The following is a 14,447-nucleotide window of genomic DNA, read 5'->3' on the forward strand; positions in this document are numbered from 1 at the left end:
TTACGTGTACGTTGGTCCTTATGCACTAGTCGAGGAATTCGGTCCCCGTGGCATGAATGAGTCGCAACGTATCAACAACAGAATCACGACCCCGTGGCATGAACGAGTCGTGACGTATCTGCAACACAAACTCTTTTATTTTCAACACAAGCCAATTACACATTCACGAGGCGTTTGCAAAAGGAAGGCGCATAACAAGCGATACTTGGGGCGTCTTGCAAAGAAAACCCACCCCAAATATACGATTTGTCAGTCACATGTGATATTTGGAGCGCATTTTAACACATATAAATTTTAGTTTAACTTGTTCAAAGAATACAACGATGCCTAAAGGACGATCATAGGGTCATTATTATTCGAGTGAAGGACGATGTTTATCTATTTCAGGTATTAAATCATGTCAGGTTTTGAAACTGCATTAAGCAGCCACCCAAGGGAATTTTCACAACTGACCGCTTAACGGGAGTGGCCTCTTAATAAAATCTCGTTGCTTTTTGTGCCGACATAAATTAAATATTACGCTTGGATGCATTGGAAGCGGTAAATTTGGCCGTCGCTGAATCTTGCGCCGAACGAAAATTCTTTACTCAAATCTCGGACATAACTTAACGGGAGTGGCCTCTTAATAAAATCTCGTTGCTTTTTGTGCCGACATCAATTAAATATTACGCTTGGATGCATTGGAAGCGGTAAATTTGGCCGTCGCTGAATCTTGCGCCGAACGAAAATTCTTTACTCAAATCTCGGACATAACTTCTGTAAACTTGTCATTTTGTACCAACCTTCGATACTACTGTCTACCATTGTGATGCATTCGATAATATTTATCCATTTTTGTGAAGAAAATCGATGAATTCATTTTATTTTATCAAAAAAGCACATGAACAAAAAACATCGTTAATTTTATCACCTATTTACAGGGGGTGTAACTCTGTATGTAATGTTATAGGAGGCGCTAAGAGAGATACTAGATGATCGTGACAAAACTCGGTACTTTTATTTTATTCAATCAGTATCAAATAATGTGTCGTTACGCGTGAAAACAATGATCAGGTTAGTCGTTTAATAAAACAAAAGATTAATTAACAGATAATCCCGGGTTGATTGTTATTTTTACATTTCTTTTTACCTGATCAGTGGGGGTCCAGTTAATTAACTACACTGAAAAAAAACTTGTGTTGGATCTCAACACAAGTACTTGTGTGAAAATTATTCTACACAAAACTTGTGTTGTTTTGCATTGCATTAACACAAACTTGTGTTCTTTTTAATGCATTAACACAAATCTTGTGGGTTTTTTCATATAATTAACACAAGTAATGTGTACCGTCAACAAATATTTTTTTTTTAAATTTGAACTCCATACAAAGTCTTAATCCGGGCGTCCACAAGTATAAGAAAAGTATTTTTTACTCCGACATGATGGCCAGACAGACTTGAATGCTAATTGGTGTTAAGATGTCTGTAGTTAAAATAAAGTTGTTGATTTTTTATGGGCCCAATAAACTGGTAGATCAAAGGCCTATTGAGCGCTCATGCCCGGTGTGATTTTAACAATTGACTCCAAATGCGTTGACAAGAAAATAAGTAAAACTGTTATTGAATGTGATTGGTTGATAAAATCAACGTACTATAGGCTACAGTTTGTCTGCGATATCATCTCGGTGCAACCGGACATTAAATGAATTGATTGCACACAATTCATTTACCATTTAACAGCGTGCTGAAATGATTTTTGAGCAGTGATATGTTTGACAAATGTAAGCTAATGGTCACAGAGAATAAAAGACCGCAGGTTTTTGAATATTTATATAAAAAAAAAATAATACCATTTATTTTATGATCAGTAGTGGAAAACCGTGTTTTATCAGTGAAATAAAAGTGTTATTCCACTGGCTAGTTGTTTTTACCTAAAATGATTGTAAAATCATAAAATAAATAGAACATTACGCATTCGTGAAAATATAAGTTTTCTTGCTTCTCGATGAAATAAAATATGTTATTCACTCTAAAACGACAAATATCCTCTATGTATGTAATTTAGCATCGATATTGTTTTTGTGTATAATATTAGTATTTCGTTTCCTTAAAAAAAACTCCAACAATTTAACCCGGAAGTTCATGTTTAAAATGGCGGGCGGGGACAGGGAAAAAATTTCGGCATGTTATTATCAAATCTGTTCAATTTTTCTGAAATCGTGCTTAATTAACATTAGTTGTTCGGCGCTACGATGTTGTTCAAATACGTACATTACAGAATCACATTATGATTAAACCAGAAACGGCTCGACTTGAACCAGCAGGTAAGAATCTGTTTTGAAATTATATCTTGGGAGGTTGGATTGGATTGGCGGCCATTTTGATTCTTGTTTCATGATTTTTTATATTATAAAGATTTTGCCAAGAGTAGACATAAACGCGGGCACAGACTAGAAAAAATCTTTTTACACTTTTGTGTTAGTTGAATTGTAATCTAATTTATGTTTAAAAAAACAACCTTAAATCAAATAAGCAGATATTTTCCCCAAACCCTCCGTTCAACCTCTGACTCTGTCACTCTGTGGAATATTATTAGGCCCCTATTTTCCTGATTCAGTCACAGTTAATAAATAATAAATAATGGAACTAGAATCAGTCTGTGGAAGTTTCTCGATAGTTTCATTATTTTTTCCAGTCAGTGATGATATGACTCATTCCACCTTACAGTTACAGCAATTACCGTATTGAGAATTTACCGTTCAAGGACTCCATTTTGGCATTGAATTGGAATTTGAAGAAAAACTGGTAACAATTTCATTTAATTTTTATATTTTCTATTTTTTTTTTACCAATGTCCTACAATGATTAGTGTATGTGAACATACAATCCCAAGTAAAGTATTTATATGACACTTACATGCAACAGAGAGAGAAAAATGACATAAACAAGGCCTTACGTGTACTTGTATTTGAAGAATCAAGTAGTCCAAGCTATGCCTATATGCATACCGGTAATCAACTACGACGACGATTAGCTTTCTTCCGTTTCCACCCTTTCCCTGCACACTGTTCCATTCTACTTAGCCTACAGACGCTAGGTCGTTTCGGGAAAAAGGACAGGTAAGGTTAAATTTGATATGAATAATTCGTTTGCTGGTATGGGTATTTAGTAAACGGAGGAAACCGAATGGCCCAGAGAAAAACTCAAGAGATTGGACAGGCGACTCTACTCCTTGAAATCGAAACCATGCCACTTAACACTATGACAGACCCTGTGATTTCATGTGAATGCATTAACTACTAGACCATTCCCCCCAGCCCCACCCCATATTGAATAAAAGTATGGCTTATTTCAAATATGATATTTACATATAAAGAAAGTAGAGAGACTTCAATCTTACTAGAAAAATACTAGATTGCCTGAAATGAAATGGGGTTTAAAGAAAACGTCCTACTGTTCAGCTCTGACTGGTCTAATGCAGTGTGCTAAGAGAAAATGTTTGTCCAGGCAGCGACACTATGGCCTACTCTCATAGCGAATTCAAACTGCCAAGAGAACTTTTATGTGTACGCCAATGTGTACATTGGATCTCAGGGGAAACCACTCTGAAAAATCAAGATGAGCTTTCTCGGTCAACCCCAAGAGGTAACCTGTGGCCTCCATGCTAGTATTCCAACACCTAACTCACTCAGTCACCATGGTCGTCTTCTAATTACTGCGACATTGAAACCATGTGACAAACAAGGATTATAAAAATAGATTTTTACGGCTTAGGTAGTTCCTTGGGATTAAAATTTTTGATACATATAGATACATTAGTTTCAATTTCAAATCACACAGTTTGTATATATGGTATGGTAGCTTTAATGGTAAATTACATATCATGTATTTATTTTTTCAGTTTCAATATTGGATGTATATGCAAATCACCCAGGAAAAGATCATGTAACAAAAGAAATTATAAAAGTAAAAAAATGGAAGAAGAAATGGCTGGAAAAAATGATGATAGAGCAGCTTTTTCTTGGTGGGTAACTATTCAATTCTTATAGAAAAGATTGCTGTTATGCTATTTTGAAATCTAAAATTCAGTTTAGTATAGTAAAACTGTACACGTACATGTATGAGCACAGACAGAATCTTAGTTAGATATGACTGTCTCATCTGTGGCAAAGCAAACCAACACATGAAACAAAACATCTCATCTTATAGTTATGGTTTCATATAGTTAATTAGCGTCTTGATGTTACGGTTTCATGTAGTCAATTATCCTCTAATCTCTTCCTTTTGTATTATTAGTAGTCAATTATCCTCTAATCTCTTCCTTTTGTATTATTAGTGTTATTCTTTCATCATGTTATTTATATAACTTCTTTGATCTTGATAATGCGTTGTTGATAGCATTGATTATTCTGTTAAATGGTTTCCACTTGTTACCTATATATTGTACCACATTTATTGTTGATTTTCATTATTTGCTTGAAAACGATATCTGTATGTGTATCGAAACGTAGCATGTTAATAAATTCAGAAGTAGTATATCCATATAAGTGTGTTTTATTTTTAGTGAAATCTATTTCTATATGTCTTATAAGGAAAACAAATGTGGTTAAATTAACATTTTTTTACTTAATCAAAACTGTCTAGTCAATTTAAGCCAACTTATGTAATACATTGCATATTTTTTTTTCAGTTAGCCACCTCGGAAGATCAAGACAGCTGGAAAGGGCTATTGATATTGTGGAAGTGTTTTCTTACACAGGTTGCTTATCAGACAAAGGCTATGTAAGTACCATGCATATTTGCTTTTTGAATCAGGAACTGGTTCTATACACTTGGTGGGGAGGGGTTGGATGGCCGAATGGTTAGCATGTGCGTGCTGTATCATACGGCCTGTCATCCTCGGTTGTACGTGACAAGGAGTAGGGTTGCCTGTTCAACCTCGTGGGTTTTCTCCAGGTCCTCCGGTTTCCTCCCACTGCTAAAGACCAATATGACCTCAAAACTATAAGATGGATGCAATGTTACACCCTTTCATAATCATTATTATAAAGCGTTCAAATGCATGAATTTGTAAAATATAATTAATATCATATTGTAATACTGTTTGCAATACTGTATTCACCACTGCCTTAGTGGAGATAATTGGTAAATTAAATGATTATTTTTTCATTTTGTCTTTTTTCAAGACTTTTGTTCTGGCTTCTGACCCATTGAGGCATAATAATCTACCTGGGTCTGTAACTTGAAAAGACACAATAAGTATTATGCAAAGTTGAAACAAAATAGAGACTCAACGTGTGGAAAAATAAGTTATTTATTTAAAAATTGTGAACCGTAGAAAGTATATTTATTGCCAACTCAACCACATACTGTCATCCAGGGTTTATGGACCTACTTATAGTCCAACCTTCGACGATGGGTTGTATGTTCAATCTAGTTGGAGGTGTACGATTGAACATACAATAATTCAATAACTCACTTCTCTTAGTATAATCTTATATTCTGTAACAATATCTAACAAAGATAATATATACATATAATACTGACCCACAGGATAGGTAACTTAATAAGGAACAGCATCTAAGAAATAACTAGTCACTATATCAGAGACCTGCCCTTCAGTATGTCCTGCTGCCTGCCTGTGGTTAACTCGCCTTTTTCTAATATACTATTCAAGAAAAGTAGGGGATATTTGATTTTGGGGGCATAATACTAAAATATGCAAATGACTACGAAAAAAGTCACTATAGAACCTAACAGAAGAAACATTTCCAGTTACATGTGACGCCCAAACGCACCAATAGCTACCGCATGGAATGCAGGTGATGCTTGGGATCATCATGGGGGTCCAACCCAAGATTTGCACGACTCTGACTTTGAATGTTACAGTCATTGTGGCATTGAATTCCAGGGTGGAAACATCAGTTTAATTGTTTTAGTGACCAGAAAACAAATTTTGATATGCGTCGGCTTACCCAAAATGAAAGGTTACGTGCCCTTGGCATGCTACAGATCGGCACAACACAGGCGGTTGTGGCGCGGACGATGAATGTTTCTCAGTCTGTCATAAGCAGGCTATGGTCCAGATACCGTGATACACAATCTGTACAGGACAGACCACGCTCAGGTCGACCAAGGGCGACAACTCAAGCCCAGGATCGATTTATCCGTACCTTGGCCTTGAGAAATCGTGTCATCACAGCAAATCAGATCAGCGCTCGTCTTCAAACAGACACTGGTGTGAGAGTGAGTGGCCAGACGATTCGGAATCGACTGCATAGGGGTCACCTTCGCGCCCGACGTCCTCGCGTGATCCCTTGTTTGAGAGATCATCACATTCAGGCAAGACGTCGTTGGTGTAGGGATCGTCAACACTGGGATAATCGACGCTGGAGCAATGTGATGTTTTCAGATGAGTCAAGGTTCACTGTTGATTTTTTGGACAGACGTAGGAGGGTGTGGCGTCGTCGAAACGAGCGCTTCCAAGACGTTAACGTCATCAGACATGATCGATTTGGGGGTGGTTCTGTTATGGTGTGGGGAGGCATCACTGTTGCTGGAAGAACGGCTTTACATGTTGTTGCAGGGCGTGTTACAGGCCAGTACTACCGGGACAACATCTTGGCAGTCCATGTTGTGCCGTTCGCACGACGTCATGGCCGCCGTTTCATCTTCCAGGATGACAACGCAAGATGTCACAGGGCCAGGATCGTTACAGGTTACCTCCAACAACAGAACATCACCACATTACCTTGGCCAGCACTGAGTCCCGACCTCTCCCCCATCGAGCATGTCTGGGACATGCTTGGACAGAGGTTACGTCAACGTCAACAACGTCCTGCCAATGTCCAAGAACTTGCTGCTGCGTTGCAACAGGAATGGGACAATCTGGACCAAAATGACCTTAGACGTCTCATTAGGAGTATGCCACGTCGGATCAATGCTTGTTTGGCAAACAGAGGAGGATTTACCCGTTACTGACTTGGTTGTGATGCTGTGGTAACTTTGCTGTTTGACCCCGGGTATCATTTTACCCTTATAATGGTCAGTCTGTGCCTTACTTAGTCTAACGATCATTTGGAATAAATCGATGAATGTGAACTTCATTTCATTTTGTCATTTGTTTCTTCGTCAGTTTCATTAGGTGACTTTAATAACACTTAAAAATCAAATATCCCCTACTTTTTGTGAATAGTATATATACAATTTTTAGGACTTTTATACCTTAGCTTTGTTTTTAGTTACAATATAATCCTTAATACCTTACTGGAATAACTTTACAATAGATAATAATTTATGAAACAATGTCTCTCTAATATAATTACAGAGTTTATTTTAATTAGGATTCTGGCTAATCTATAATGGCTCTGGCCTCAAATTAACTATGCTCTAATTCTACCTGGTCATAATACTTGAATATTAAGCCATCAAATTATTTTATAATTTTGAAAATGAAATGAAATGGGGTTTAACATCGTACTGTTTTGCTCATAAACTGGGCTAATGAAGACTGGCATACACCATACTTTTGCCCGGGCAGTGGCGCTACAGCCTACTCTTATATCGAATTCCAACTGCCAAGGGATCTTTTACATGCACGCCAATGTGTACACAGGACCTCGTTTTTTTATCCCATCCAAACGACTAGACAGCTGTCCTTGTCAGGTCCTCCGTCCTGTATCACTGACAAGGGGAAGACACGTCGGAAAATCTGGATGAACTTTCTCAGCCAATTCAGGGATCGAACACCCGACCTCCAGGCTAGTGAGCCAGCGTCGTACCCTCTTAGCCATATGATCTCCTTATAATTTTGAAAAAGAATATAGTGATTGTAAAAGCTAATAAGTTATCAGTTGCATTTTATTTTTGTTTTTAATGTTAAATATCCCTCTCAAACACAATTATATTTTAATTCTCTCCAGAAATTTGTGTAAAATATAGACTGTAAATTAAAACTTTCATCTTTTAACTGTTGAGTCAATTTAAGTCATCTAATACATAGTATGTTTTTTTCCAGTTAACTACATCAGAAAGATAAAAACAGTTGGAAATGGCTATTCATATTGTGGAAACTTTTCTCACAGAGCTTGATAATCAGGCAAAATGTAAGTAACATACATATTTGTATTTTTAATCAGGAAGTAGTTTTATACACTTGCTTGGTAATCTAGTTATTCTTCTTGGGGCAATGCCTAGGACTCAGCTATTTCAAGTACTTGGCATGCTTGATTTTCGCCAATCACATCCATTACAGTAAATAGCAGTAAAATAATGATGGACAATATTTTACTTTTCAAATAGATTTCAATAGATTTTAAAGGGTAATATCCAATTTGTTGTCAATGGAAATAAAATAAGAATGGGTCCAAAAATAATTAGACATTGCCAAGTAAATAGGTGCTACCAATGATGTAGTAGGGAATCTGGATTTGCAGACAATACATGTATGAACCGGGTGAATAGTTGACCTATTATGAGACTTCAATCCCAAATCTCAAGACTTTTTTCTGACTTGGCCTGACAAAGACAGCTGTCTAGTCCTTCCGATGAGACGAATATTGGAATACACGTAAAAGATCCCCTGGCAGTTGGAATTCGATATAAGAATAGATGATAGTGCCGCTGCCCGGGCAAAAATTCCCTCATAGCACACTGTGTGGCATATGCCCGTCATTATCAGCCCAGTATAGGAGCAGAACAGTAGGACGTTAAACCCCATTTCATTTCATTTTTCTGACTTTTAACCCATTGATTTGAGCATAATAATCTGCCTGGGTCTTTAAGTGGACAAGACACAATAAGCGTTACGCAAAGTTGAAACCAAATAGAGACTCAGTCTCGATGTGGCAAAATAAATTGTTTATTTAAACATTGTATTCTTATTGCCTACTTTTTATTTTTTAGGCTGGAACACCCTTGAAAGAGTATTTGATGTATGATAACAACAAGAGAACCCAAGCATCAATTTATTTTATACTTCTGGGAAAGAATGCATTTGACCCAATTTTTAAATATTTATTTTTTGTTATTAATGTTAAATTTTCTTCCAAAACACAATTAGATTTTAATTCTCTTCAAATATGTATGCATAATATAGCAAGTAAACTGACATATAAATCACTTAGAATTTGGTCGGAAATCATAAAGTATTTAATAGGCATTACTAGAAACCAAATGTAGATCAAATACACCCAGAATTACAAAAAACCTTGACCTACATTAAGGTGACTTTCCCTTGCTTATGAAATGAAATACGTTTTAATATCCTGCTTTTCTGTGTTCTTAGTGATTCTACCCTACCCTTATATCAAATATTTCAACTGTCAAGGGTTCTTTAAAGGGTACCCAGGGGGGCCGAATGGTTAACACGCACACATTTGATCAGAAGGTCTGTCATTGATTCAAATAATTCAATTTTCAAGGGTTCTTCAAAGCGTACGCAGTTGGGTTGGTTTCAATTCTGGGGGGTGGGGGTGGATGGCCGAATGGTTAGCACGTGCATGCTGTATCATACGGCCTCCTGTCATTGAGTCAACTGGCATGGTTTCGAATCCCGGGTTGTAGACAAGGAGTAGGATCGCCTGTCCAATCTTGTGGGTTTTCTCCGGGACCTCCGGTTTCCTCCCACTGCTAAAGACCCCTACGCGCTAGCGAATTATTGAAATAAAATTAAACCATATGTTAGTCCCAAAATGACCTAGTTTGTGTCGAGTAGACGTTAAACCCCATTTCTCTCTGTCTCTCTCTCTTTTGATTCTGGGCTTGTACCCAATTATCCCTTGCCATATCCAACACTGAAAAGTGGGAACTATGCCGGAAAATCCAGTTGAAATTTCTCGGCCAACGCCTTATGCTCACTGAACCACTGTGGCTTATGACTTGTGATTGTATATAAATCTTTTGTACATATGATATTTTTTTATTTCAATCCTGTAATCTTGATGCTTTGCTTCTTTTATTTATAAAATATTCATTTTGTTTGGGTTTTTTTTAATGAGGAAAAGGCTCTACATCATTTTATTAGTCCTGCAAAATAGAGCAATTTTCTTTTGTTAGTTTTCTGTGTATGCTAGTTATTTCTAGATGCCTCACAAATCACTTGTAGTGTGATTTTGTAGCATTTTTCAGTTTTTGAAATTGTTTCAATTTAGTGCATAATTAATCTTATTAGTGCTTAGTTTGGATGTTATTAAATTTAGATATATTTGAATTATATATTTTGGGGTATGGGGTAGGGATACTGTGTACATATCTTTATATTCTCAGTTTTTGTTTTGGGGTAAAGAACAATTTAAATAGCTATTTTATATTTTGTGATGGGTAAAGTGTGTGGGGCAAAAAACAATTTAAATAGCTATTTTATATTTTGTGATGGGTAAAGTGGGGGGGGGGAGGGGTCATTATATATAACACAATATAATTTGTATTAGAATTGAAGTCTCTGTTTTTCTGTTAACATTTCAAATATCTATTTAGTTTTGATGTATTAATTTACTTTTTCCTATGATTTTATGAATAAATAATAATCATACAAATTTTTTTTTTGTTTCCTTCTTTTATCAAACTTTACAGGTCTAACAGAGCAAAGAGAGGGGTCCTGCATAGAAAGGTTGCTATGCTGGATATAAATTGGGGAAAAATACAACACAAGTTTTTGATGATGGTTATACACAAGTTTGTATGAAACCACACAAGTTTCAGAAATTTCAACACAAGTTTCAGAAATTTCAACACAAGTTTCAGAAATTTCAACACAAGTTTCAACACAAGTATTGTGTAGATTTCACACAAGTTTCAACACAAGTTTTGTGTTGTTTGATACATTTTAACTCAAGTTTTGTGTTGTTTCAACATTTAACAGAAGTTTTGTGTTGTTTTAACACAAGTTTGTGTTGTTAAATAGAGACACCTAACTTGTGTTGAATTTAACACAAGTTTGTGTTGTTTCAACACAAGTTTTTTTTCAGTGTACTACTCACGGGATTAGCGGGGGTGTTACAAAGAACGACAAGATGGTATCATTCAACAATGGCCGTTGAATGGGCGATGTTTTGTTGAATTTATTAGTAAAATAGTGACCGCTGGCCGCGTTAGAGGAGTGACCGTTGAATAAAGAGATGAAACAACAGAATTTCTACGGGGGGAATTTATCGTGACCGCTTACAAGGAGATGTCGCTGAATAGGAGTGGCTGCTCATACAGATTCTACTGTAGAACACAAATTTAATTATATGGGCTTGCAGGCCGAATTTCCAAGTGAAACAAAACAGGTAAAAGATATAACCATTTCATGTTTCTTCAGTACCAATAACGCAAAACAATGTTTAACACGAGGATAAAATTAAATATTTACTGGCAATGAAATAAATCCTTTCATTTTCTAATAAACAGAAATACATGTTTCCTTCTCTATAGTTTCAGACGATGGCCGCTTCCCCAACACAAGATTTGAAGGGTTCGTACTTACTAATTATTTCCAACTAAGGACAATGCAATATATATGTGCCTTAATTATTGATAACTGGTGATAATATTTATCAAATACAAATATATGTCTAGTAACCATTGTTATTTTATTCGGTGGTTTTATTCCAAGACAGATCATCATAATTAGCTTGTGTACTATCAGTTTAAAATCGTAGCATTTCTAGTAATTGTGGGATAAAGTATTTTTTCAGTTTGGACTTGCTAATCACAATATTCGAGAACACGAATTATCTCTCTGAATTCAATGGAGGTTCTGTCAAGCCGGGACGAGTTCATTTCTTTTATATTTCTGACAACAAAGTATTAATGGATGGATTGGTTGAATATGATTTAATATTCCAAAGGATTGTCCAAATATTGACTATGTAAACCATAATTGAAAAATGCGTCAAATTTAAATTATGGTTCGACAATCTACCTGGAATCTAGACTGCAGCATTGTATTTACGCTAAACTTTGACAAAATCATGAGATCAATAGACATAATCAAAACTTTTTGTATTTGAAAATTATTACACCTCCCAGCAGTCCGGGTGTTGCTAATAGTCGAAACGGAACACATAACGGAATGCGGGTTTGGGTGGCCGAGTAGTTTACGCGTGCGCGTTAAATCAGATTCCCCGCTTAAAAGTTACAAAGAGTGGGTATCCTGTCTAACCTTGTGGGGTTTTTTGTACTGCTAAAGACCCCTACACGCAAGCAAATTATTGAAATTAAATTGTACCTTATGTTAGTCCCGAAATTACCTAGCTTGTGTCGAGTGAACGTTAATCCCCATTTTGCCTCCCCCCTCTCTCTCATATATATGATCATTTCGGTTGATAACATTAAATATTACAGCGTGGTAACGTTTTCAGTTTTACTGTAAACTCTTTATTTTAAATACAAGCTCATAGAATTTTAAAACTAATTTGAAACATTTTAAAGGTACCGGCCCAGGGTAAAATTAACATTTCTCAAGATCAGATGTCAACAACTTTTTGTTAATGCTCTACAAACTACATTTATTATCTAGTTTTATTGTCGTCATTTTGTTTTGTGTCTTGTTTCATATTCGCTTAAAATATCAAAAACTTTGCAATCGGAAGAAGTCGGAACTGCTTTGTTTAATATCTAGTTATGAAAGCTTATACAATAATATTACATAAGCTGAGGATAGCTGTCAATTTCTTTGTTAAAATATTCTTATTGGTTTGAATGAGTTGCCTATAACAAACACTTATAGGTAATTTTATGAAAATCATCTAATGCTAAGTTCCATCTCTAGAACTCCCAGATAACACTTTATGGCCTGTTACCGCTTTGATGACGTAAGTGTCTCGTAGTGTAAACTCTTCATGGTACGCCGTCCTCTTTGCGATTGTATTTTGTTAACAAATACCTATATAATATATTTATAAGTAGATATGATATAGGGTCACGAAGTAGATTTTAAAGTATCTCCATAAATATTTTATAAATAGTACTGCCGTCTGCTAAACACTTTGTCGCCCGTTCCGTTTCCCATTCCTTTTCTAGTTTTAACAACATCCACATTCGTATATCAGAATTAAGGCATTCAAAAAATTGTTTAAAAATTTATATAAACGGTCCAGATCAATTGAAACTTGAAATATTATATAACATTATCAAATTTTCGAAAGACCATTTTTTTTTTTTAAAAAAATCCAGGCATGTGGAATATTTAGATAATGAATAAATAACATTGGGTAGTGGATAAGACTTTTGTTGCTGGTATTGTTTTCCATAATCTACACAGTTTTATCCGTTGTTGTAATAAAAACAATTTGTTCTCACAGGTTAAATTGTATCCTAATGAGTCTTACTGATTTTTGTGCAAACATGGTTACAGTTTTGTTTTATTTTGGCTGTATGTGATCCAAATTAATCTTAGAAAATACATTTTTCGCCAACTAGGCTAGTTTTGAATATTAAATTGATCATTTCTTCATTTCCAGAAATAAGAATAGCAATGGTCGGTAAAACTGGAGTAGGAAAAAGTGAAGTCGGAAACAACCTGCTACAAAATAAGACGTTTGAGTCTTCCGCAATTGGAACGTCTGTTACATCGCAATGTAAGTTTGGCACCAGAATATTAGAAGATGGACACAAGCTTGTCGTAGTTGATACACCAGGGCTGTTCGATACAAGGAAGTCTAATAAGGTAACTGCAAAAGAAATGGTTCGCTGTATCGGTCTGACATCTCCAGGACCGCACGTATTCGCCTTCGTAATGACCGTTGGTAGATTTACAAATGAAGAGCGCGACACGATCAATAATTTGAAAGATATTTTTGGCGAACACGTAATGAATTTTGTAGTTATTCTTTTTACATGTAAAGATAAATTGATTCATGGAAAAATTACGCTAGAAAAGTATTTACACCAATGTCCAGAAGAAATAAAATCAATCATAGACGAATGTAAAGGTCGTTGTGTTGCCATTAATAATTATGTATGTCCAAAAAAGTATCTTGCAGTGGGTCTTCGTCCATTTTATCTGTATTCATTTTATTGTTTCTATCCATGACATTGGAGAACTCGCGTGCACTTTGGTGTTCTCGTTGACGTTTTGCATAAAATGTGATTAAAAGTTCTGATGCCAATCTGTTTCACCTGTTTACTGGCAGACATGTGGACACAGTTCACCAATGATTTCCCCACTGACTTTAATGTTAATTATAATCTCTTAGACCGTCTCTAACCCTTTCCCAAATTTTCGTTGGGTCGAACGCTTTCTACCACAGATGGAGTAACATGTGACAAACTCTTGCCCACATGCAGGTTCATCATGGAAAACTTGAGATATATGAAGTTCATTAAAACTAGATACAAGTAATTCGTTTGGATGAGACAAAAAACGAGGCCCAGTGTACACATTGGCGTGCACGTAAAAGAACCCCTTGACAGTTGGAATTCGAAACAAGAGTAGACCATAGTACCGCTGTCCGGGCAAAATAACCCTCATAGCACACTGTATG

General features: G+C 35.9%; 2 long non-coding RNA genes across 4 annotated transcripts; both read left to right on the forward strand.

Moving 5' to 3' along the window:
• The first annotated feature begins 1,867 nt into the window (after positions 1-1,867).
• Positions 1,868-9,552, forward strand: LOC126819010 (uncharacterized). 3 transcript variants are annotated; one of them, XR_008785867.1, is made up of 6 exons: positions 1,868-2,456; positions 2,675-2,784; positions 3,881-4,003; positions 4,670-4,761; positions 7,997-8,084; positions 8,884-9,552. It is a non-coding gene; the product is annotated as an uncharacterized LOC126819010 (long non-coding RNA). The 3 variants fall into 3 exon arrangements; XR_008785866.1 differs by having other exon boundaries at positions 1,868-2,303; XR_008785865.1 differs by lacking the exons at positions 1,868-2,456; positions 2,675-2,784 and adding an exon at positions 2,864-3,098.
• Positions 9,553-11,190: 1,638 nt separating this feature from the next.
• Positions 11,191-13,561, forward strand: LOC130014074 (uncharacterized). Its single transcript, XR_008789037.1, has 3 exons — positions 11,191-11,249; positions 11,395-11,434; positions 13,425-13,561. It is a non-coding gene; the product is annotated as an uncharacterized LOC130014074 (long non-coding RNA).
• The last annotated feature ends 886 nt before the right edge of the window (positions 13,562-14,447 follow it).

This window comes from Patella vulgata, chromosome 1 (genome assembly GCF_932274485.2).
Source record: "Patella vulgata chromosome 1, xgPatVulg1.2, whole genome shotgun sequence".
Classification (NCBI taxonomy): Eukaryota; Metazoa; Mollusca; class Gastropoda; family Patellidae; genus Patella; species Patella vulgata.